Below are 25,496 nucleotides of genomic sequence, written 5' to 3'. Positions count from 1 at the left end.
CGAAAAGTGCGAGCACGTGTAAGTTCCAAACGAACGAGAATGAACACCGTGAGAAGAGAGAAACCGAAGAACAACGAAATGAAGGGACTGAAGAAGCCGAATCGCGATACAGTCTTATAATACAAGACTGCTAATTCGAGGAAATGATGGAAATATCACCCTACAAGAAGTGCGGACGAGGACTTGCAAACATTACAATCAAACAAATGAGCATTCCACTACGACCCTAGGAAGGTATATAACAAACACAAACACGTCGCAATCAGAAAAAATGCATAACATCTGCCAATTTTCCAACGCTAATAGAGGAGTACCAGGACTCTGTAATATGAATGGAAAAAAATCCATTACTGCCACTGGAAGCACCTGTACAAGAATTTTTACATTACATGACCGGGTGAACTGCAGAATCAAAACACTTTCTTCAAAATATGAAACCATAGAACGGCTGCTTTCAAATGACTTCTTGCGGTGTCACTTCGATCAACATTAACAAAGATGAAATCGATCACATTTTCTCCACGAAACAATAAACCTATCACAACATGGACTCATTACCATCACTACCCAACGAAGACCATAAACTTGTGAGAGGATATTTCATCAGAAATGAAGAAACACGAATACGGTCAACTGATTTGCATATTCAAAACAGGACTAGACCGAATTATTTATGATACATATAAAGTTATAATTTGAGTCGACAGAAGACTATGTGGAGAACACAAATGTCGATTTAATGCACCTCAGATAGACATAGTCACCATCGTAATTATGGACAATGAAAACACAAGCCATGACATAATTGTAGAACGAGGAAGGGAAGGACTGCAACGCATTGCTGAGACACGCAGTTCAAACTGTGCCCTCCAATAGCCATTAACATTTAAAGAGACCAAGGAAAACAGGATGTTGGTCCTCTTTTCATGAAAAATGAATTTGCAGAGAATTTGTATAGTTTAACCCAACAGAATATGTTGAACTACTCCCAGAAGCCTAAGAAGATGAAAGTCTGTGGATACACATTCAACAAAAATATGTGGTTTAGGGAAGAAAGATTACGGTGCCATTGTATGTGTGCTACAAAGATGATGACCCACTTAGTTGGCTGTGCTGACTGCCAAGTGCTCTGCTTTCAGTTCACGCAACTGTTGGTAGTTTAGTTTGTATTAACCGTTGAAGTGTGTTATCCTAGTGCTGGTTTATTGGTTGTGGTGTGGTCTATAACATATTAATGGAAGTATGTGAAAATGAAGAGGATACCACCGTTGAAAATAGTTCAAGGAAAAGAAAATCCTTTGGCCACATACAAGATGTAATGAAAAAGCTGAAGTTAAGTAGCCATGAAACAGAACTAGACTGTAAGTGCTTAAAACAAGAGTGTGTAAATACATAAGTGACTGTGAAAGAAGTGATATTATTCCAAAGCTTAATCATATTGAAACACATGAAAAACAGTCGATGCGTCTTTGTGAATTAATACAGTGCTCTCCTGTCACTCGTCATCGGCCTAGGAAACAAGAATCTGAGGCTAACTTTCATACATATTCATATTCTTATAAAGTGAGAATAATAAGGAATGAACAGGTTTGTGAAATCCCTGTATGTTACAAATCATTATTATCACTTCATGGCATTACAGCTAAAAGGCTGCAAAATCAACAGAGTCTTAAAGCAACAGGTTCACCACCATTGGATATGCGAGGAAAACACAGCTCAAAGCCTAACAAGCTTCCTGATGATAATGTAAATTCTGTAACTGAACACATTCAGGGCTTTAAAAGCAGGAAGTCTCACTATGGTTTAACTAAGTCTCAAAACCGCTTCTTACAAGAGAACCTTAAAGTGAGTAAAATGTTTTGTCTCTACAAAAAGCTTTCCCAGACGATAAAATATCACTTCTGGAGCACCCGTGACGACTTTACTGTGAAAATAGAATCTGTTCATTCAAGACTAAGCCTACCTACTACTGCTACTCAGAATGAAGTTTTAAGACTTAACCGTGAACTAAAGAACCTACAACAAAAAAGAAGAATTACACTTAAAGCGAGCTGATTCCTTTTACAAACTAAAGGAAAATGTTAGGCTTGCAGCAGCACAAACGATGCTTACTGTCGATGGCAACTATCATTCTACATGTTTAACGTACATCAATTACCAGATTATGAAGCTGTTTTCTAAACGTATCCTCAAACCTACAGTAGAAAAGGAGATGAGGTTTGTTCCATGCTGTGCGATCTCATTTTTCATTATCTTGACTCTGAAGTAAAGGAATTTTCAATTTCTTGCGATTCGTGTAGTGGTCAAAACAAGAACTATTCTGTGTTTAGAACACTACACTACATTCTACATAACACCAAACGACTAAATACAATACAAATGAATTTTCCAATAAGAGGACATTCGGATTTAGAATGCGACAAAAACAGGTAAGTCTGTGGTTGAACTTCCGTCTGCCGCGTGGGATTAGTTGAGCGGTCTAAGGGGCTGCAGTCATGGACTGTGCGGCTGGTCCCGGCGGAGGTTCGAGGCCTCCCTCGGGCATGGCTGTGTATGTTTGTCCTTAGCATAATTTAGGTTAGGTAGTGTGTAAGCTTAGGGACTGATGACCTTAGCAGTTAAGTCCCATAAGATTTCACACACATTTGAACATTTGAACTTCCGCGAGTGGAACGCCTTCGAACGAGAGAAACAAACAAAGATCATCTAAAGTCAATTCTTGTGACTATCAAGAAATATTCAGATCTTGGACCACCTTTCTCTCTCCACTATTGTAAAACAACGTCCCTTTAAAGCACGTCCAGTGAGGAACCTGAAGATTGTCCGTCACGATCCTAGAATGATCTTACCTCGGCAAACATACAATGGCATGGACGATGAAAGTGTTGTCACCAAACCGAGAAGGAAAATCTTATCTTTACCTGTTGGCTGATTTCACCTTCCTGAACTAGCATATGATGGACCTATACCCATTCCAAAAGCCAAGTTCTGTGACCTTCAGCACCTGAAAAAATTTTGTTGTGTGAAAGCCCAAAAATTTTATGCAACACTCCCTCATTTTTAAAGTGTACTGTGTATTTAAGAAGCATAGTATTAGCTTCAGGTAATGATGTAGGCTAATTTGTATCAAGTGTTTCAAAACCTGCCACACAATGTATTCATAGATTTTTCTACAAATGAATGGACAGTCATCCTTTTTGCCTACATTTTTGTGACATGAATCAATTAGAATGTTATTTTTATAATTCAACAGTTTTACATTAATGCAAAAAGTCCATCTACATAATAAAAACGTGCCAGATATGTTATTTATCAGTGTAACATCGTAAAAATTATTGTTTTTTTGTTTAGGAGTTAGTAATTTCTTTTTAAAATTAAAACTGCTGTTTTCTCAAAACTTAGTTTACTGGACCCTTGCCATTTTTTCCATGGACTCTCCATTTCTGCTTTGAGAGGACAGATATCATTTTATTGTGAAACAAATCCAACCTGAAGCAGGAGTAGAAACAAACAAAAAAAAACACTTCCACGGAGTTCCATGATTATCGATTAATGATCAGAGACAATGGAACCTACAATCAAATTCTCTCACTCGCCGTTTATTACTACAATTCCTGGCAGAAATGTATGCAAGAATAGAAGTGGAACAGATGCTTTGCATACACTGAATGAGAAGAAATTACACACGGAAGAATGCATTTCCTTCGAGATGCAGTCATAAATGAAGGAAACATTGACGACAATAGAACAATGATAATCTTACCATTATCATACGTAATAAGACCGAGAGTCATGCACGAATACACTAAAGATGCCATAAACTATATAAGAAAAAATTGACGACTTGACCTCTTCATAACGACATGCAACTCGTCGTGGCCAGAAATCAAAGAACAACTGATATACGGAGAAGCCCCCATGCGTCGACACAACATAGTAGCCCTAGTTCTCCGACAAAAATAAATGAAATTTAATGAAATAATCAGAAAATACCACATCTTTGGAACCGTTAGATGCTGAATGTACACAATCGAATGGCAAAAACAAGGACTGCCTCACTCACACGATCTCATATGGCTACGCGACAGAATTCATGCTATGGATATCGACAAAATCATCCAAGCTGAACTTGCAGATCTACAAAAATATCCGGCACTGTACGTCACAGCAGTGAAAAAGCTATTCACGGACCATGCGGGACATTAAACCCCAATTCCCCATGTATGAGTGATGGAAAATGAACAAATAATACCCAACATCATATTTGGACGACAAACAAACCACAGTTGATGGCTACCCCCAATACAGGAGACGATCATCCAAAAACGGTGACTTCACAGTAAAAATATTAATACGGGGTAGCGACGAGCTGGAAACAGATAATACATGGGTGGTACTATATAAAACCCTGGGCTGGGCTGGGGGGGGGGGGGGGAGGGAGGGAGGAGAGGGGTTTCTGGCGTCGCCTTTAGTACTACTAGCACCAGTAGCTCGATGTCCCACTGGTTCGTGGCCACTAAAATATTTGCTCGAAGTTGTTGGTGGGGACGGCGTGTGTGTGGCGCGATGAGCTGGGGAGTGGTGACGGAGCGGGAGTGAAGGTGTGAGAGTTCCGCCCGGCGAATATGGCGAGCACTTGCGCAAGCGTCTACGGCGTTGAGTCCGGCAAGTGGTTGCTGGACATATTCGTGGGCCAATTTGAATCCGTGGCTGACTTCGAGTGCCGTCTTTGTGCTTAGCCTGGCCAGGCAGCTCTGGTACGTACCACACCGATGAGAGAGCTGAAGCCAGTTTCGCTGTGTTGAATTCTGGGGCCCCTTCGGAACCGGCAAGCTTCAACTTCGATTCATGAACTTCAGTTAAGTTTTGCATTTTGAGATGTTAACTGTTATTTTCTTACTGATAACTATAGATCTATAGGGCTGCTGCGATCATTGCGATTCTCAGCTGATCTACCACTACCAGCTGGTTCCTTGAATTGTGGCTGTTGTTTGCTTTCCTGAGTCGATACCGGCCTCGGTTGGTTGTCAACAGGATATGTTAAGCTGTGTGAGCCGATGGTATTTCCCGAGCCGCAGCGATAACGTGTTTCTTCTATGCTGTGGCCGAACCCAACGGCCATCACGGACTACCTAGATTGGTGTGGTTTAGACGACCTCTCTGCCATACGTCTTCCAACGACAGATAACTACCTTTCTCTTGAAAATGGCCGGGTGCCGGTTTGGAGATACCTTCGGACAGCGCAGATGTCATTGCTCTGTTAATTATATTGGCTTCGGAGGTGCTGGGTCTTAAGATTTGCAATTACTATAACTTTGTAATTGTGTTTGGCAACCTAGTTTTATATTCGGGCGTTTCGTCGTCGTTGTAGGGGCGGTATCTTACAGTGACGCGAGTATACAGTTTGGCTATTTATTGTTCCTTTCACGTAATCCGTCTTGCTGCGATAATACGTATTTCTTTAGCCAGTCTGTACCCAACGCAAAGGGTCCTCTAGTTGTAACCTTTCTAGGCCTTCCTATTTCGTATAGTCTTATACTCCCTACGTATAAGCCTCCTGGTGCACCCTTCTGAGAAGGTAATTCCAACTCTTGATTACTTAACTGAAGCAGTTATTCATGGAGCCTTACCTATTTTTCTGCTTGGTAATCTTACTTAACTGGAGCTGTAATAGAGAAGGCCTGCTCGTTTTATATTTGTTAATTTCACTTAACTGAAGCTGTTATCATTAAAGGCCTACCTGTTTTCTGTCTGGTAATTTTACTTAAATGAATTTTTTTTAATGATGGCCGCCCTGTTTTCTATTTATAAAAAGCTTGTAAAATAGAACTTGAGAAAAAGCCTGTGCAAATACGGGCATCCGCAAAAAGGTCCAAGAAATCTTTTGAAATATTTTTATAACAAGGGTTAAAACAGTACAAAGCGGTAGACTAGTCCACAAAAAGTAATTTTCGTACGTTTATGTGTGAGATCCGAAAGTATTTACAGCAATCGCAAATGTAAGTAACTCCTTCAGCGCCATTATAATCTAAGTGTGCCCACAAATGGCGCATAACACATTTAATCCACACTTCTCCTCTCCTGTCGTGAGAGAACTATTCATCACAAAAGATGCAGCTTGCATCACTTGAGTGTGGTGTATCCCCATCGTTCACATCAAGGACATTATCACCGTCCACAAGGTTAGGGTTGCAGAAGCCTGAAGAGTCCGATAATGAATCAGATAGTTTTGTGGAACAAATTTTCTTTTTTTGAAGACCTTTCGATTTTGCACCTTTGTCCGCAGGGCGGCCTCTAACCCCAGAGACCTCAACGAACTCTTTTTGACAGCACTTTTGCCAAGCGACTTTGTCAACTGACTTTGTATGCCGTTCCAGTGATGTGGCAGATGGTTGCTGCTTTCCGTCCCCGCATTGCCGTTCTCTTCTTGTTTTTGGAGTCAGGAGATATGTCGAATGGTGAAACTGCATTTGTTGAAGTCCCAGGAGAACTTTCTGCTGTTTAATGGTTTGATCAACTGGCATAGGTAGGGCTTGATGTGACTGTACATCAGGATAACTCGAAGCGGAAGCAGAAGATGTCGATGGTCCAGAGATAGCAAGTAGAGGAGCATGCGATTCAGAAACATTAGGTCTATGTTCCACAGTGGAGCAAGTTTTTCCTGCAACCAACTCAGCAGCTATGAAATCTGCGTCGGTGAAGATGTAACGTTTCATAGGGTATAACCCGGTTACTTTGAATCCGTTTATTGCTATCTCAGCTGATTGGATACGAAGGTGAGCTTGGGAAATACCTCCGTAACGTCCTAAAGTGTGAGAGGACGCCCATTTTGAAGCAACCGTACTCTCACTACCTCGCTGTAGTATGCTTTCAGAGATCCCATGAACGTCTTATCTAGAGGCTGCAGTTTGTGGGTACAATGTGGAGGAAGTGTGACGATAGTCACGTGGTATTCTTTCGCCAAGACAGTCACATCTGGATTTCGAACGTGGCTATAACGACCAACCAAGATGAGGAGACAGGACTTTGCTCAGTCGGACGTATTTTCTCAATGAAGTGAGCTAACCATTCGGTGAACAAATTGTTTTGAACCCATCCTGGGGCGCTGCCAATAGCACCTGGGGAGTAGGGGGGGGGGGGGGGGGAGGCTGCTATGGCACGTACCATCTGAGATTTAACCCACTGATGCCTCTGGTTCTTACATTCATAGCGCTTCTTCGTTCTCGGCATTCTGCGAGAACGAACCAAAGCACTGCGGTCTCTTATCGCAATATGAAAATTCTATTTGTTTGTTTGTTGCTATGTGAACTGTATATATGAACGTCAAACAAAATTCGACCAACCACATCCCCATAAACTTATTTAAAGGTTTCACATTGTTTAAGATAACAGATGGTGTAATTATGAGTCCTCTTTATATAGGAGACCATTTTTACACCATCCCAATGGCCTCATATTTACATCAAACATTCTTAAGCAACATGGCAACTATCACGTCTAATCTTAAAGCGAGTGTAACGTAAAATGTGCTTCTAGAAGCATCTAATGATTCCATTATTCCCGATATCACTGAAAGGGTTTTAAACTAATCAGAAGGATATAAAAAGAAAAGGATTTCACATACCTGCCAGACGTTTGCAGTCCTGAACAAACACCAATTCACATAATAGCCGACGCTGTAACTACACTGCTTGAAGCAATGCTTCCAACTGTTTACTGCTATCGTCTATCAACAACAGGTCCATTTTCAGTCCTGGTCGCCAGACTGCAGCACTTACCATACTCTCTTCTTGAGGGGTGCCCATAATTACACCTGTGCCCATTTTTTATGTCAACTTTAATATTCAGACGGAAATTCCCGGTGAAAAGGGTATATATAAAATCTTCCGACTCGAAGGTAAAGGTGCAGAAATTGTTAAATTCGCTACAGAATTTCTAAGCCCGTTGAAAATACCAGGAATGCCATTAGACAGCCTTCGACTTAAAATTGGATCTCCGATCATACTACTCAGAAATCTCAAGTCAACAAAAGTATGTAATGGAACAAGGAGGATCGTCAAACAGCTATCGAATAACATCATCCAAGTCGAACTTATGACTATAAAGTGCAAAGCATACACTCCATTTATCCCCAGAATGCCACTGATCTCTATGAACTGTAATTGCAATTTAAAAGACTGCAATTTCCAATCACATTGGCCTACAGTTTTACAATGACCAACCTGCAAGAACAAACTTTAAAATATTGTGGAACCGACAGTAAAGACTCCTGCTTCTCTCACAGTCAAATATATGAACCTTGTTATCGACTAAGAAATTCGAAACATTATATATCCCCAATAAGAAAATGAAAACTGTTGTTTGTAAACAAGTATTGTAAATAGTTTAAATATGTTTTCAATAAAAGTTTTTACATCTTATACATTAAAGCTTATCCTTCTATTCCAACTGCCAAGCTCTGAGCGATGCCAGGTACCTCATCTAGTGATTAGTATGCTTTATTGACGATTAGTTCAGTTGTCAGTACCCTTTTCGAGGCGACATAAAATAAAATTAAAAAAATCTTGGTGGGTAAGTTAACATCCCAACCAGAAGCTTTTTCATACAGTCCGCTCTGAGCCCAATTCGCATCAAGGTCTGTAGAAGAATGTACGTTGATCAGTCAGGCAGAGCTCTGGCAATTAAGTCAGCGGAGCATGAAAGAAGCTGGAGACTAGGAATGAGAGATGCTGCATTTGAAAACCACCTTTTAATACAAATCCACCAATACATTACAGATTTTTAAGTTTTACATACCGTTAAGAAATGCTGAAAGATGATGCTATTGGAAATACTTGAAAATGTCACAGAATACCAACTTAGTTAAACAACCGAAAAAATTAGTACACCAGGAAAGAGGACGCCGATTTTGATCTGGTGACGTCATACACCTGCTGGAGATATATGTACTGATAATGGTTTCAGTGTCATCCACCAACATATACCGTAGTGTCATAGCTACCGGAGCACCACATGTGTCTCCCCTTTAATGAGGAATGCTGACAGCCGGAAGGAGTTGCACTTGCTGCGTCAGATGGATAATGGTGCCGATAGCAGTGGTCAAATGAACATTCTCATACCTGTAACGAGGTTCTGGTCGTCCACGCAACAAAGACGCCCGCCGTGATCGTCATATTGTAAGGGCAGTACTAGCGGATCGTACAGCTACCACAGCACAGGTGAGAGTGTTTGTGAACCCAGACGCGTCAACATAAACTGTATCGAACCAGTTATTGGTTCAAATGGCTCTGAGCACTATGCGACTTAACATCTTAGGTCATCAGTCCCCTAGAACTTAGAACTACTTAATCCTAACTAACCTAAGGACATCACACACATCCATGCCCGAGGCAGGATTCGAACCTGCGACCGTAGCAGTCCCGCGGTTCCGGACTGAGCGCCTAGAACCGCGAGACCACCGCGGCCGGCTGAACCAGTTATTCCACTCTCACCACAGCATCGACGTGCACGGCTCGACTGGTACCTCCAGAGGATCACTTGGCAGATATATTGACGAGCCCTGGTCTTCTGCGATGAAAGCAAGTGGTGGCCATTTGCAGATACGACGTAGACCTGGTGACTGCTGTCAAGTAGAATGCATTATTCGAAGACACACTGGCCCCCTATCGGGCAATATCGTCTGTGGTACTATGAAAAGTTACAGCTCTCGTTCACCTCTCGTGTTTCTGGAGAGGATGCTACGCAGCGCTCTGTGCGTCTAGAATTTTGTTAGTCCGTCCCTTCGCCGTTCTTGCAGCAGGAAGGGGATGAGTTGTTTCAGGAGGATAATACTCGCTCAGATACAGTCCGTGAAAGTCAATGCGCAGCGATTTCCCTGTCCAGCACGATCTCTGGACTTGTCTCCAAGTGAGCCCTTGTGGGATACGATGGGATTAGAAGTGACACGTGCGACTCGTCACCCAACAAACTCTTAGAGAACTACGTGAACAGGTCCAGCGGGCGTGGCATAACGTATCCCCGTACAGTATTCGCCATCTGTACGATTGACTCAGTGCTAGAGTCAGCGACTGCATTGCCGCCGGTGTACCAATATGGGCGTTTCAGCCTGGGACGATAACTAGTACCGCAGAACCGCTTGTGCTATTGATCTGTAAGTGTTATCATTTCATGTACTCCATATGAACTGTTGCAGCCGTAAAATGTGAATGAATTCAATATCTCAAAACGGTATACACATTTTTTTCCTTACAGTGTAAATTAACAAAAAAGTTTCATTTTTTCTTACTTAAAGTTTCTTTTATGCAAATAATACATTGCAACTTTAAATTAAATTTCATTTTCTATTTGTTGTTAAATATAGCATAACTACAAAAATGTGTTGTTTTTAGTTATATTTAATTGTTCCAGTATGGCACTAAAATGTAATTATTACCATTGTAAAAACCATATGCCATCATTTTTTTAGTATCTTTTGTATGAGTAATATTTCTGTACGTCAGATATGATTTTCTGCGTCTGGAACAGTCAGCTGTAGTCGGGCGCTGGCCTAAGAATTCGATTGCACTTTGGTGCCAAATAAATAACATTTTGCCATACACTTCGAATGTCTTTCTTATTTAGTATTACGGTCATGTGAGGACTATCCAGTTAATATTGAAAATTAATTCCGTTGAATGTCAGTACATTAAATGCATAAATCCCTTAACAAGCACCATAATTTTCAGTTCTGTGAGCTACCGCTTTCAACGCCAGCTGCCGGCCGAAGTGGCCGTGCGGTTCTAGGCGCTGCAGTCTAGAACCGCGAGACCGCTACGGTCGCAGGTTCGAATCCTGCCTCGGGCATGGATGTGTGTGATGTCCTTAGGTTCGTTAGGTTTAACTAGTTCTAAGTTCTAGGGGACTAATGACCTCAGAAGTTGAGTCCCATAGTGCTCAGAGCCATTTGAACCAATTTTTCAACGCCAGCTAATTAGTTTGTTTCAGCACTGAGAGATCGAGATGCAAATGCGTGGTTACGTAATTCAAAATGTATCTTCAAATTTCATTTTAAGTGCTGTGTGTTTCGTTTTCTTGGAAAACAGACATGTCCATAAGGCTACAATAAAATAATTTTTCAAAACGACCTCATTCCGGAGCCGGAAATGGCAGTTATCTAGTTTTGTAGGTCTATTATATTATAAATAACTATTCCTGGAAATGTCCTGCATTTTAAAATTTATATAAACCCAATTTAGTTTATTTTCTTCATTTAATAATTTTTCATTACTTTGTTCAAACACCGTAGTAGAAAGTTTATGGTTTCAGATGTGAACTGGCGCTGGATGGCCGGCACGCTGATATTAAAACGATCCTAACTACTGTGCTAACATTTCTGGCTATTGCCTGATTGTGTCAAGACTGGTGCCGCTCTTTGTGGATCCTGGAAGTCTGCGACGTGCTTAGCGATAACTTTGACGGTAATCACCATGAATTAACGAAATCTGCAGTCTCAATACGCCGTATGTAATGCACTGATATCACTAAAACACTTTGCCGTTGTAAGTACCTAGTATTGGCTGGAATCCTTCAAATTATCTACCTTTGTAGGGAAAGCTAGTGTGGGTACATAAGATGAACAGAAATTTGTGCTATTGATTTGTTGAAAATGAAGTACCGCATACACAACTATGGCTGATATCCCTTATTAATCCATAATCAAAGAGTGATAGAATTCACTAACTACCAAAATAATAGTAAAAGGAGTTCAGCATTGCACATTTATTTCACAATAATCTACACACATGGGGAAAAACTAATCAGGACGTATGTCTTCTTTCAAAACAACAAAAGGTAACCGAAGCAATAAAATGTCTCAGTTACACTTAACGCAAACTTCTGCCCGCAAGGTAATGCGAAACGTAATCTAAAGGAGACGTTACCTCCAGAGGGAGACTGAATCAACATTAAACCATGTGGCAGAAGTAATTGATTTAGCCATGGTTAGAGTAGAAGATATTTTCAGGCATGCACAGGGGATAATACGTGCACTTGGTAAGTAAACATGCAAGACATAGTATTCACATCCGCGTACGTACTCCGCAAGTGCGTGACGGAGAATACCCTGTACAACTAATGAGCATTTCCTTTCCTGTTCCACTAGGAAAAAAAATGGCGAGAGAACGACAATTGCATATACGCCTACGTAAGAGCCCTAGTTTCTCATATGTTATTTTCGTACTCCTTACGTGAAATGTTTGTGGGCAGCAGTTGAACATGAAACTTCCAGGCAGATTAAAACTGTGTGATGCATCGTTACTCGGACTCGGGACCTTTACCTTTCGCGGGCAAGTGCTCTACCATCTGAGATACCCTAGCACGACTCACGGCCCGCCCTCATAGCTTCACTTCCGCCGGTACCTCGTCTCCTGCTTTCCAAACTTAACAGAAGCTCTCCTGCGAACCTTGCAAGACTAGAACTTCTGGAAGAAATGATATTGCGGACAGATGGCTTAGCCACATCCTGGGTGATGTTTCCAGAATTTTATTATGGCAGTAGAATAGTTCTCTATTAAAACTTGCATGTTGTTCTTACCAACCAGTAAAAAATTTAGCAGCACCCATTTGAATTATTCGATGGCTTCCTTCAATCTGACCGGCATGGCTCCCAAACACTCGAGCACAGCAGTCGAGCATACTCAAGAATAGGTCGCACTAGGAAGGTCGCACTAGGTCTTATATGCCGTCTCCTTTATAGATAAACCACACATTCCCAAAATTCTCTCAACAAACCAAAGTAAAAAATCTAGGATTCACTGTAATGAACATCTACTCATGAAAGGGTTCAAGTAACTAAAATAAGACTTATGAATACGGCCTTACGCAATATTATTGTTAATATGGAGATTTTAAAATTCACACGGTGCCATTCTCGGTTGAATCCAAGCGAGAACACTTACCAGACCCTGGACGGGACCCTGTCCATACTGCTCCAGCCTCGGATCGCGAATCCCATGTCAACTTTTGCGTCTCTATGACCCTCTCGTTCCACCGAAAAGAAGACCACCAAAACCAGTGTCAACCAACCAAGGCTGCCAAGACGTAATTGATGATCCACAAGTTCGATAGTGGCAAATTAACAGGGAAGACAAACTTTATCTTGTTGGGAGTGGACCTATGAGATTCATATACGGTAGTGTTGATAGCAATTCCACTTCATCTGCAAATTCACGTATCAATGATCAAAGCTGGCCTTAAACTACACTTAACTCTCTCTCCGCTAAGGAAGTTGCAGGTAATACCGTTGGTGATTACATGGGATATGGCACAGTCAAAACAAAACTACCTAAATTCCCGTGATACAAAATCTGGCGCATTATACATAACCAGATCTCTCGGGATCCCAAAACTTGGCAAAATGTGACTTAGATGTTTAATAGTTTCGATAGAGGCAGCAGCCAAATAAACCGTCTGCATCTATAACAGGCTCCTGTTTTCTTATTAATTGTGGGGTAGATGACCAAGGTAGCCGATGAAAAGCTTGTTCATTTCATTGAGTGCTCCAACCTATCAAAGCTAAGTTTCACTAACGGGGGATAGAAGTTATGCTTACCTCTCATGCATTATTCTTACTGACCAACAAATTTTTGGACATCACCATTTAACGTAGGCCGGGTAAGAGGTTCTCTAAAAGCTTTATCCATTACGGATGAGGAACACTGCGACTGTGATGAATAATAATTTCCTGAAATTATTGCAACACTGCTGCAGACAGTTAATAAATATGCACCATCCGATAATAAATCGCTAGGCCGATCGAAATCGGTTGTTGTTGTTGTGGTCTTCAGTCCTGAGACTGCTTTGATGCAGCTCTCTATGCTAAATCCTGTGCAAGCTCCTTCATCTCCCAGTACCTACTGCAACCTACATCCCTCTGAATCTGCTTAGTGTATTAATCTCTTGGTCTCCATGATTTTTACCTTCTACGCTGCCCTCCAATACTAAATTGGTGATCCCTTGATGCCTCAGGACATGTCCTACCAGCCGATCCCTTCTTCTAGTCGAGTAGTGCCACAAAATTCTCTTCTCCCCAATCCTATTCAACACCTCCTCATTAGTTACGTGATCTACCCATCTAATCTTCAACATTCTTCTGTAGCACCACATTTCGAAAGCTTCTATTCTCTTCTAGTCCAAACTATTTATTGTCCATGTTTCACTTCCATACATGGCTACACTCCATACATATACTTTCAGAAACGACTTCCTGACGCTTAAATCTATACTCGATGTTAACAAATTTCTCTTCTTCAGAAACGCTTTCCTTGCCATTGCCAGACTACATGTTATATTCTCTCTACTTCGACCATCATCAGTTATTTTGCTCCCCACGTAGCAAAACTCCTTTACTACTTTAAGTGTCCCATTTCCTAAGCTAATTCCCTCAGCATCACCCGACTTAATTCGACTACATTCCATTATCCTTGTTTTGCTTTTGTTGATGTTCATCTTATATCCTCCTTTCAAGACACTGTCCATTCCATTCAACTGCTCTTGCAAGTCCTTTGCAGTCTCTGACAGAATTACAATGTCATCGGCGAACCTCAAAGTTTTTATTTCTTCTCCCTGGATTTTAATACCTACTCCGAATTTTTTTTTTGTTTCCTTTACTGCTTGCTCAATATACAGATTGAATAACATTGGGGAGAGGCCCTGTCTCACTCCCTTCCCAACCACTGATTCCCTGTGATGTCCCTCGATTCTTATAACTGGCATCTGGTTTCTGTACAAATTGTAAATAGTCTTTCGCTCCCTGTATTTTACCCCTGCCACCTTTAGAATTTGAAAGAGAGTATTCCAATCAACATTGTCAAAAGCTTTCTCTAAGTCTACAAATGCTAGAAACGTAGGTTTGCCTTTCCTTAATCTTTCTTCTAGGATAAGTCGTAATGTCAGTATTCCCTTACGTGTTCCAACTTTTCTACGGAATCCAAACTGATCTTCTCTGAGGTCGGCTTCTATCAGTTTTTCCATTCGTCTGTAAATAATTCGTGTTAGTATTTTGCAGCTGTGACTTATTAAACTGATAGTTCGGTAATTTTCACATCCGTCAACACCTGCTTTCTTTGGGATTGGAATTATTATATTCTTCTTGAAGTCTGAGGGTATTTCACCTGTCTCGTACATCTTGCTCACCAGATGGAGGAGTTTTGTCGGGACTGGCTCTCCCAAGGCCGTCAGTAGTTGTAATGCAATGTTGTCTACTCCTGGGGCCTTGTTTCGACTCAGGTCTTTCAGTGCTCTGTCAAACTCTTCACACAGTATCGTATCTCCCATTTCATCTACATCTACATCCTCTTCCATTTCCGTAATATTGTCCTCAAGTACATCGCCCTTGTATAGACCCTCTATATACTCCTTTCAAATTTCTGCTTTTCCCGCTTTGCTTAGAATCGGGTTTCCACCTGAGCTCTTGATATTCATACAAGTGGCTGTCTTTTCTCCAAAGGTCTCTTTAATTTTCCTGTAGGCTGTATCTATCTTACCCCTAATGAGATAAGCCTCCACATCCTTACATTTGTCCTCTAGCCATGCCTGCTTAGCCATTTTGCACTTCCTGTCGATCTCATCTTTGAGACGTTTGTATTCCTTTATGCCTGCTTCATTTAGTGCATTTTTATATTTTCTCCTTTCATCAATTAAATTGAATATTTCTTCTGTTACCCAAGGATTTCTACTAGCCCTCGTCTTTTACCTACTTGATCCTCTGCTGCCTTCACTACTTCATCCTTCAGAGCTACCCATTCGCCTTCTACTGTATTTCTTTCCCCCATTCCTCTCAATTGTTCCCTTATGCTCTCCCTTAAACTCTGTACAACCTCTGGTTTGGTCAGTTTATCCAGGTCCCATCTCCTTAAATTCCCACCTTTTTCGCAATTTCTTCAGTTTTAATCTACAGTTCATAACCAATAGATTGTGGTCAGAGTGCACATCTGCCCCTGGAAATGTCCTACAATTTAAAACCTGGTTCCCAAATCTCTGTCTTGCCATTATATAATCTATCTGATACCTTTTAGTATCTCCAGGATTCTTCCATGTATACAACTTTCTTGTATGATTCTTGAACCATGTGTTAGCTATGATTACGTTATGCTCTGTCCAAAATTCTAAGAGACGGCTTCTTATTTCATTTCTTAGCCCCAATCCATATTCACCTACTATGTTTCCTTCTCTCCCTTTTCCTACTGTCGAATTCCAGTCACATATGACTATTAAATTTTCGTCTTCCTTCAATACCTGAATAATTTCTTTTATTTCATCATACAATTCTTCAATTACTTCGTCATCTGCAGAGCTAGTTGGCATATGAACTTGTACTACTGTAGTAGCCATGGGCTTCGTGTCTATCTTGGCCACTATAATACGTTCACTATGCAGTTTGTAGTATCTTACCCGCACTCCTATTTTTTTATTCATTATTAAACCTACTCCGGCAGTACCCCTATTTGATATTGTATTTGTAACCCTGTATTCACCTGACCAGAGGTCTTGTTCTCCTGCCACCGAACTTCACTAATTCCCACTATATCTAACGTTAACCTATCCATTTCCCTTTTTAAATTTTCTAACCTAGCTGCCCGATTAAGGAATCTGACATTCCTCGCTCCGATCCGTAGAATGCCAGTTTTCTTTCTCCTGATAACTACGCCCTCTTGAGTAATCCCCGCCCGGAGATCCAAATGGGGGACTATTTTACCTCCGGAATATTTTACCCAAGAGGACGCAATCATCATTTAACCATACAGTAAAGCTGCATGCCCTCGGGAAAAATTACGGCTGTAGTTTCCCCTTGCTTTCAGCCGTTCGCAGTACCAGCACAGCAAGGCCGTTTTGGTTATTGTTATATGGCCAGATCAGTCAATTATCCAGACTGTTGTCCCTGCAACAACTGAAAAGGCTGCTGCCCCTCTTCAGGAACCACACGTTTGTCTGGTCTCTCAACAGATACACCTCGGTTGTGGTTGCATCTACGGTACGGCTATCTGTATCATTGAGGCACGCAAGCCTTCCCACCAACGGCAAGGTCCATGGTTCATGGGAGGGGGGAGGGGAGGGGGGGAGGCGAAACCGGTAGTGGAGCGCAATAAAAAATTTAAGAACAAAACAAAAGGCCACCGGTTGCAAAAATGTTAAGAAATCTTTAGATGTTCGCTAACCTTCATTATACTTATAAGTACTCCTCTGAACCTTTCCGATAAAGAATGATCAGTATATCCACATCTGGAAAACATCAGCACCTGGGAGTGGTCGATTTTGGTTCTCGCGTCACAGCAGCTGCGACAGCGGAGCTTCGACTTGTTGAGAGAGTACTACTGCACATCTTTAACCACTCTGTGCTGTTGCCTTATGATCTGTAACTTCGGTTCAGTATCCTGTTTCTCCTCCAAACCAGAAAACAGCCCCAGAATATCTAAGACGACTGCTCCAACTCATACAGGTTTCTCGGCAGTTTCCCGACAGACATCTACCTCGTTCTCGTGCAGAAACATTTGACTAAGAGCATCACGGTTAACCACACTCTTTACATGTCACACATCAAAATGGAAGACGTAGATCCTCACTTCCCGCCTACCTATTCTGTCTTCCGCAGTTTAGCTAACACCCATGACACTTTCTGGTTGTCCGTCGCTGAATGGAACGACTTACGCTCAAGATAAAACTTTAAACGTCCCGAGCCAAATATCAAGTCCAGCGCTTCTCACTCATACACAGAGCACTTCTCTCCGAGGCTGGCAATGAGCTAGAGGCATAGCCGATATCCTTTCTCTCTTGCAGAAGCACCCGAATGACACGCTTCTGTCGGTAGGATCAATTCTCCCTCAATTCTGGCATGGCCAGGAACGGCGCCTTCAAGACATCGAGGGACGCCTATTGATTTTGAACCCATGGGAAATATTCTCCATTCCGCGACAGCTGGTTATGGGTGGCGGCCGCCTGGGCAAAATTTGGAACCAATCTACATCAAAACACGTCTACCATGACTATGAAGTACGTCTGATTAAGGCTGCAGTTGGGTGGGAAGAATTGGGATTGAATTTGACAAATAAGTTTATTTTGCCCATGAACCTAGAAATATCCTGCTTATCCTTATGTTTGGGAACAGGTGAAAGGTCTTGGTTTGATCATGATCAATTGTCACACTTTCGCCAGACAAAAGTTTTGCTATGAATTACCACATCGTCCAGTTACTTACAGAAACATTAAAGTTTTAGTTAACCCAGTATAGAATCTAACAGTCGCGACCAAAAGGCTGACCCTGTATCCAACCCTATGGGTAACGCTGTTATACTCAATGAGCTTCCAATGTGTGTGAAACGCTGCTAGTGGGGATTTGTACGAGAGACACCTGATTCAAGACAAGTATGGTAAAGTAATGGATGCCGCGAAATCATGTGAAGCACTTATGCAGGTCGGGCAGTGGTACTGATTCCAAAATATCATTCTGACTCAGGACCCAACAGTGAAGCACTTTCCCCACTGGCTTTCGGTACCAAGAAAATCAACGGTACATAGGTGGATTTTGAAGGCTGTACTACTCCATCAACTACAAGTTGGTTAAACATTTTCCTCAGTTGCCTCATCTCGGTTATTGTAAGCGCTAGGGAGACTCTCAGACAGGGAACTTTATCCTTAACCAAAATCTTCCACAGTATTTTATCGGTCATCCCAAACCCATTGGTCAGACACTCACCTTGAACGGCTTCTGTCGATATAAGTGAGTGGCTCCGGCATGGAATGCAAACGACGCAGCACCATTGATCAGTAAGCGAAATATAATTAAGAAGAAGAGTACTTCTCCTAATAATACACATTTGAATAATATCGTTCTCTGTGTAGCCAAGCACTTTATTCTGCTTCATGCAAATTTTTGCTTTCATAAGTTTAATATTGGACGAGATAATGATACATAACTGTGCGGAAATGTTGTTTACAGGTAACTTAAAGATTGCAAGTCATTTTCTTTTCAATGATAACGTTTGAAAAGATTGTAGGCCCATAACTTTGTTGATTCAGAGTGTCCTTTCCGCCTTCTTTAATATTCCTTCTTTTGTTTCACATTCAGGCCTTCTTTGTCCTCCTTTCACAGCTTCCTTAGCTGTAAGTACACGTTGTCTGACCAATAGTAGAAGCCCATTCCTTATGTTGTCCCCAGTTTTGATACCTAATCTGTGCGTGGTTTTTAACCTACTCGTTAGCCCATCATTAAAACGTATTATGGAATCCACCACATCAGTTTGAAAAGGTGACATGCCAACAAAAACAGTTTTTGCTAAGCTCTCTCAAATGCATTTATTAAAACTTCCACTTCGATACTGTGTTTTCCCAAATAAACGTTTTTCCAAGAGTTTACTTCCATCCTAACAATTTGTGGCATTGGGCTTGTAAATCAATGTTTCTGTCCATTTTTTTAAGCAAGGTTTGGTGTGTCACAAGTGATGTGACAGCTAGGCATTTAAAAAAACACTTGCTAGAGCTGCTATACTAAAGCATTTACACAACACGAACATGATGAGGTAATAAATATAAAATACATATTTTTACAATCAAGAACAATCACAGAATTTTATTAAATTTAAATACAATTTCCAATTTTTGAGCGCACATGACGCCCACGATGCCCTTTAGATAAGAGGGCAGATACAGCTTAAAGCAGCAGAAATTTTGCAACATTCAAACATCTTTTTTTTTCCTACCGTAGCAGAGTTACAAGAATAAAAGTTGACGCTTTCAAAGACCTGGGCTTTTTATGCAGAGTAAAAATATAATGGAGCACAAAGAACGTAATTTTACTTCCTTTTAAATTGTTTGAAAGTGGCGCCTTTGAATAGTAGTATTATTGCATACCCCTCATATGTCATGTAGTCTTGAGCTTTTTAAAATTGTACTTAGTTCACTTTATTAGCGAAATACATAATGCAAAACACAGCTATTTTAGTTACTTACCATAATAAATAATAATTCTAATTGTTTTTGAAATTATGAATTTAGTATTTCAAACATTTATAAATATCTTTATATATATAATTCTACTGTACGTGTGTATGTCACTGAACTCCTCCTAAACGGCTAGACCGATTTGAATGATTTTTTTTGTATGCGTTTGGGTGGCGCCCTGGATGGTTTAGATTCACAAGTCAGCCAGGCAGATGGAGCTGCAGTCGGTATCTAGGTTATTTATCTATACTGCAACTAAACGACTGGCTCGATTTGAATGAATTTTTGTGAATGCATTAACTGGGGGCCTGGAAAATTTACATTCTTAAATCAGCACGGTAGTTGGCGTTGCATTTTCGTGTGCAATATTGAGCATATTATATTCAGATACAAGTTACATGCATAGGATTTTGTTTATTTTCCGACATTTTAATTTGAGTGTATTATATTATGTGTTTCGCTATTTTGACATTTTAATTTTTTTGTACGGTGTCTTTTGATTTTTCAGGTTTCGAATTTCAGTGAATATTACATGTATTATATTCACATATAAGTTGCGTACATAAAATAATGCCACGTCTTCGTGGACGAGGAGGAAATATTGGTCGACGCACTCGGAATTCACAATTAGTTCAGAACCGACGGTTAAACAGATCGGCAGAAGATCAATTGAAGGACAATGAAAATTTAAGAAACCAGGCTGCAAACAGAAGTGCTAATGAAAGTCAAGAGCGAGGCAACAAAGGCCTTCGAACTAATGCATTGAGACAAAGACTGGCCCGTGAACGAGTCACCGACACATTCGGAACACGTGAACAACAGCGTTTGCAAGTGTATCGCGCATTGATATGTGCATCACTTTTTCGCCTTGCGTTTCAATATGAGTCGGACATCACCTATTTGTCACATTCACAAATTGTAATCGTTGCTATGAACCAACAATGACAACACTGTCAAGCACTCAAATACAAAGGTGAATCGGCCGGTTTCTGCTGCGTGTCTGGAAAAGTTGTATTGCCACCATTGAATTCGCCGCCAGAACCATTGAAAACAATATTGACTGGAGCTACATCTCAATCTATATTGTTTTTGCGTAAAATTTGCAAATTCAATTCGTGCTTTCAAATGACATCATTTGCAGCAACTAAAATCGTTAAGAATGAGAATGGTCGCAATTTTCAAGCAACGTTTAAGATTCAGGGCCGAGTGTATCATCAAATTGGTTTTTTAATGCCGATGCCTGATACCAATTCAAAATTTCTGCAAATCTACTTCATGGGGGATGAGGAGCAGCAAATAAACGTACGCTGCCAGTACAACCATATCGAGCAAATGGAGGAGCGAGAAATTTTGGGTAATTTAGAAAAGTTTTTACAGAATCACAACCAGTTGGTCCAGTTGTTCAATACCGTTTCAAACAGATTGCTAAACGACAACTATACGATCGGCATCAAAGCAGACAAACTACCATCTGGGCAGCACGCGGGCCGACATAATGCACCGACCATTAATGAAGTTGCAGTTGTTATGGTTGGCGATGCATTTGAACGTCGAGATACACGAATCCAACGCTGAGATAACACTGTGTACAGGTTGAAGACAGTCATCGCTCTTACGACGCTTTGCAATATCCACTGATATTTTGGGAAGGAGAAGATGCATATCATTTAAATATCAAACAAAGCAATCCAGCAACAGGTACCATCTACACATTTCATTACCTAATATTTTATTTTTATGCACGATTAATTTCTTTTTGTCTTAATTATATTTTTACTTTGCAGGTGCAGAAACCAGCAAGAACTTCTACGCATACTGGTTGATGATTCGTGCCAATGAAGACAATAATAATCTCCGATGCCGCAAGCTGTTTCATCAATATATCGTTGATATGCATGCGGGAAGTGAAAGCGAGCGATTACGATACATCAGGTATAATCAAGCTAAACTTCGAGCTGAGGAATACATTCATTTGCGTGATGCTATTGTTGGTAACGTAGATGAAATAACTAATATCACAGACATCGGTCCTTCATATATTCTTCCATCATCATATATAGGTAACCCAAGTCATATGCAAGAATATATTCAAATGGTTCAAATGGCTCTGAGCACTATGCGACTTAACTTCTGAGGTCATCAGTCGCGTAGAACTTAGAACTAATTAAACCTAATTAACCTAAGGACATCATACACATCGATGCCCGAGGCAGGATTCGAACCCTGCGACCGTAGCGGTCGCTCGGTTCCAGACTGTAGCGCCTAGAACCGCACGTCCACTCGGGCCGGCTATATTCAAGACGCCATGACATTTGTGCGCGCGTACGGACGGCCAGATTTGTTCATTACATTTACGTGTAATCCAAAATGGGATGAAATTAAAATGGCGTTATTGCCAGGTCAAACTGCAATAGATCGGCACGATACCACTGCACGTGTCTTCAGACAAAAGTTAAAAGCGTTGATGAACTTGATTATACATTCCTCTGTATTTGGTAAAACACGTTGCTGGCTGTATTCTGTTGAATAGCAAAAACGAGGTTTGCCACACGCGCATATTTTGATTTGGTTGGTCGACAAAATATAGCCTGAAGAAATTGATAAAATTCTCTCAGCAGAAATTCCGGATCGCAATATCGATCAAGAATTGTATGAGATTGTTTCCGCTAACATGATTTATGGTCCATGTGGTGCTATAAATATGACGGCGCCGTGCATGGACAATGGAAAACGTACGAAATGTTTTCCAAAAAATTGTATAAATGATACAATCACTAATATCGATGGTTATCCATTGTATCGTCGTAGAGACACTGACCATGGTGGTCAATCACATCAATTTCGCATGCAAACGGTACCACAGTTGACATTGACAATCACTGTGTGGTTCCTTATTCACCATTGCTGTGTAAAACCTACAAAGCACGCATAAACATTGAGCTCTGCAGTTCGGTGAAGTCCATAAAATATACATATGCAAATATGTCCATAAGGGCGGTGATATGGCTGTATTTGCTGTTAACGATGTTAACGAAAACGATGAAATAACACGGTATCAAATGGGCCGATACATCAGCAGCAGTGAAGCAGTTTGGTGTATTTTGGGTTTTCCGATACGCGAAAGAGACCCTGCTGTTATACATTTGGCCGTGCACCTTGAAAATGGACAGCGCGTTTATTTCACGGAAGAGACTGCATCAATTGCCCCGAAAACCACATTAACTGAGTTCTTCGAACTATGCAACCGACCAGGTATTCCCCGTCAATTCACAAATGTATACTGATGTGCCACAATATTTCACGTGGAACAAACAGTCAAAAAAGTGAGAACCACGAAAGCGAGGTGTTCCGGTTTAGGGATACAACTGCATATTTATGGGAAATACATTAGGCCGATTGTACACAGTCCACCCAAAGCAACGCGAATGTTTAATCTTGCGTTTATTGTTGGCTAATGATCGTGGACCGACGTCCTTCCAATACTTGCGAACAGTCAATGGCATTTTGTACTAAACATATCATGATGAGTGTTGGAATTACATTTGCTGGAAGATGACAACCATTGGGATATTGCACTTGCTGGTGCAGCATTGAGTTCCTATCCTCATAAAATTCGCCAATTATTCGTCATATTATTGATGACATGTTTTCCATCACAAGCTTCTGGCCGCTGGGACAAATATAAAGATTCCATGAGCCACGACATTTTGCATCGCATTCGGATCGCTGATCAAGATCCCAATATCGATTTTTCACCAGAAATATATAACGAGGCGCCAATAAAGATTGAAGATATTTGCATTCTGATTTCGAATATGACACTCATTCATTTTGGTATGCCCTCGGCGAACCGCCCAGCAACAGACATCATTAACAGCGAGATTCAGTGCGAACAACAGTTCAATACGGTCTCTTTAAGTACTTTCGTTGAAAATAATGAGCAACTACTCACTGATAAGCAAAAGAATGTATACATTCGAATTATTATCAATTTCGGCAGAACAAAATCATATTGCGTTAGCAATTTCTTCATCAGGTATTGCAGTCACTTTGCTTGATGGCGGACGGACTGCACATTTAGCACTCAAGTTGCCGTTGAACATTCACGCAAATCCAGATGCAGTGTGCAACATAAAAAAGCATTCCGATATGGCTAAAGTTTTGCAAAAATGCAGAATTATTATCTGGGATGAATGCACTATGGCCCACAAGCATTCACTTGAAGCTCTCGATAGAATGATGAAAGATGTAAATAATAACACCAGACTTTTCGGTGGTGCCTTACTGCTGCTGTCCGGTGATTTTAGACAGACATTGCCGGTCATTCCACGCGCTGCATATGCGGCTGAAATTAACGCACGTATAAAACAATCTTATCTATGGCGAAATGTCAGTACATTACGTCTTAACACAAATATACGTTTTCAACTGCAAAACGATCCATTGGCACTATCATTCTCCGAGCAATTGCTTAACACTGGAAATGGAACAATACCATTGCATGGAGACACACAATGCATCAAATTGCCACACAATTGCTGCAACATGGTAAATACGATAGACTCTCTGATTGAAAGCATATATCCAGATTTACGAGCTAATTATATTAATCATGCGTGGCTTCGTGAAAGAGCTATTTTAGCCGCATAAAATATCGATGTTGACGCTATTAACTTCAACATACAACAGTCATTGCCCGGCAATCAGATATTGTTCAAACCGATCCACACTGTTACCGATCCTGACGAAAAAGTCAACTATCCTGTTGAATTTTTGAATTCGCTGGATTTACCAGGAATTCCACCACATACTTGTGATTAAAAATTGGCCTACCTATCATTTTGCATCGGAATTTAAATGCACCTAAGCTAGGCAACGGTAAAAGATTAGTCATAAAAAAATTACAGGCAATTTTCTTGAAGCTACAATTTTGAGCGGGAAATTTGAAGGTGAAGTTGTTCTCCTGCCACGAATCCCAACGATCCCTTCAGACTCACCCTTTCCATTCAGTTTTCTGCAATTTACAATTCGCTTGGCATTTGCCATGTCCATCAATAAGTCACAAAGTCAAACAATGTCGATTTGTGGGGTGGATCTAGAAATTCCAGTCTTTTCAGATGGCCCATTATATGTGGCGTGTTATCGCATTGGAAAACTGTCCAGTTTATTCATTTATACTCCTCAGGAATTGACTAAAAATATTGTTCATCAACTCGCATTAAGATAAAATTAAACAAAGATTATTGATTATAACAAATTGTTTTTAGAAAAATTGATGTTATTTCAAAATAAAGAGTAATGAAATTATTATATTATTTGTCTTTCATTTCATACTTTGTTTAATACTCTAATCGCTTGAAATATCATGCAGGACAACGTCTGTCGGGTCCGCTAGTTGTAATATATATATTTCGATTAGGATAGTATACGATAGAATGACCCAATTTTGCTGGATTCTGTTGATATTATATAGTTACATACTTTACGTTATTTAGTTTTTGAGGTATGAGAAAAAAGGTTCAAGA

Source organism: Schistocerca serialis, chromosome 6, assembly GCF_023864345.2.
Source record: "Schistocerca serialis cubense isolate TAMUIC-IGC-003099 chromosome 6, iqSchSeri2.2, whole genome shotgun sequence".
Classification (NCBI taxonomy): domain Eukaryota; kingdom Metazoa; phylum Arthropoda; class Insecta; order Orthoptera; family Acrididae; genus Schistocerca; species Schistocerca serialis.
The sequence above is the reverse complement of the archived record's forward strand: the minus strand, read 5'-3'. Positions refer to the sequence as shown.